The sequence below is a fragment of the Myotis davidii genome, unplaced genomic scaffold (assembly GCF_000327345.1).
Source record: "Myotis davidii unplaced genomic scaffold, ASM32734v1 scaffold105, whole genome shotgun sequence".
NCBI classification, from domain to species: domain Eukaryota; kingdom Metazoa; phylum Chordata; class Mammalia; order Chiroptera; family Vespertilionidae; genus Myotis; species Myotis davidii.
The window spans coordinates 85,450-87,664 of NW_006300371.1; the positions used below are offsets into that span (position 1 = coordinate 85,450).

At 41.3% G+C, this 2,215-nt stretch overlaps 1 protein-coding gene across 4 annotated transcripts in view; it reads left to right on the forward strand.

Annotated features, from left to right (window-relative positions):
- MTRF1 (mitochondrial translational release factor 1) overlaps positions 1-2,215 on the forward strand; it is a 109,298-nt gene that overhangs the window by 47,136 nt on the left and 59,947 nt on the right. The gene's annotated exons all lie outside the window — the stretch shown is intronic.

Below are 2,215 nucleotides of genomic sequence, written 5' to 3' on the forward strand. Positions count from 1 at the left end.
CTTTTTATTTTAGGAATTCTAGCACACTACAATACAAGAGACTAAACGCTATGATTCATAATGTTTCCTAATTGAGCTTTGGCCCATTATCCTCATCAAGATGCCATTAGTGGAGACACAGAAGTATGTCATTAGGTTAAAGACCAACCAGAAAGAAAGACTGCCCTGAGGAAGTGGTGGGACATAAATGACAGCAGTTTGCTCTAGCCAAGCAAAGCAACACTGATGTGATCATTAAAAAGTGGCATTATGCTAAGTGAAATAAGCCAGTCGGAGAAAGATAAATATCACATGATCTCACTCATTTGTGGAATAAATGAACATCATAAACTGATGAACAAAAATAGATACAGCGACAAAGAAGCATTGAACAAACTGTCAAACTACAGAGGGAAGGCGGGGGAGTGCTGGGGCGTGGGGGCAGGGGGAAGGGGGTAAGAGATCAACCGGAGGACTTGTATGCATGCATATAAGCATAACCAATGGACATATGACACTGGGGGGTAGGGGAGGCCAGGGGATTGTCAAGGGTGGGGGAAAAAAAGGACACATATGTAATACCCTTTGTAATACTTTAAGCAATAAAACAATTTTAAAAAAAGGTCATCTTAGAAGAATGGGAATTGAGGAAATAATTACTTTCTTTTTTAAAATATATTTTTATTGATTTCAGTCAAGGGAGAGGGAGAGAGAGATAGAAATATCAAATGATGAACCCTAGCCAGTTTGACTCAGTCGATAGAGCGTCGGCCTGTGGCCTGAAAGTTCCCGGGTTTGATTTTGGTCAAGGGCACATGCCCGGGTTCTGGGCTCAATCCTTAGTAGGGGGCATGCAGGAAGCAGCTGATCAATGATTCTCTCATCATCACTGATATTTTTATCTCCCTCTCCCTTCCTCTCTGAAATCAATAAATGTATATATTTAAAAGAAAAGAAAAATCAATGATGACAGAGAATCATTGATTGGCTGCCTCCTGCAGGCCCCACAATGGGGGTTGAGCCCACATCCAGGCATGTGCCCTAACAGGGAATCAAACCCATGACCTCCTGGTTCATAGGTTGATGCTCAACCACTAAGCTAAGCTGGCTGGGCAAGGAAAGGATTACTTTCACCAGGTACTCAGGAACAATCTCTGGGGAGGTGGTAATGTGAACAGACCCCTAAAGGAAGAGAAGGGAATTAATAAGGTAAAAAGCCTGGATAGCATATTCCATCTAAAGGGAATCACATGCAAATGCTTAATGCAGGAACAAGATTGACATGGTCAAGGCATAAAAGGTACAGTACGAACTTCAGGTTCAAGAGGAAAAGTGGTATGCAGGTTAATTGAAGCTGTGGGCCAAGTTGTGCAGGGTTTGCCATCTCAGGCAATGTGTTTTGGTTTGGTTTTATCCTATGTTCAGTGGGAAGCCACTGAAGTATTTTAAACAGGGAAAGTGAAATGATCTCAATATTTTTTAATCGACCTGAGGATATGTTTTATTTATTATTGATTTTGAGAGAGAGAAAAACATTGATGTGAGAAACATCGATCTCCTGCCTCCCACACACTCCCTGACTGGGATCAAACCTGAAACCCAGGTATATGCTGTGATTGGGAATTGAACCTGCAACTTTTTAGTGTACAGGATAATGCTTCAACCAACTGAGCACCCAGTCGGGGCAATGACAAGCAGTCTTTTAACAAACAAAAATATCTTTCCTCATGAAGCTTACATGTTAAGGATTACATAGTGGCCAAATCCAAAGAGTTTTTCCAGTTTAGTTTCCTTAACCTCCCTGTAGCATTTCCCACAGTGGACCACCTTGTCCTTCTTGACTTTTTCAAATTCCTCTTCTCCTAAAATTTAGGAGACCTAAATGTTGCTTGTCTAGACAATTCTGCTTTCTTTTTCAACAACAGCAATGAAAAATGTTGAGTGCTCGCTTCGGCAGCACATATACTAAAATTGGAACAATACAGAGAAGATTAGCATGGCCCCTGCGCAAGGATGACACGCAAACTCGTGAAGCGTTCCATATTTTAAAAATTAATTAATTAATTAATTAAGTAATAATAAAACATGTTCATCCAACACCACTAGTCATCAGCAAAACAGAATTAATAAATTCTCCAGCCCAGCCAGTGTGGCTCAGTGGTTGAGCGTTGACCAGGAAATCATGGTTGGATTCCTGGTAGGGGCACATGCTGAGATTGCAGGCTCAATCCACGGG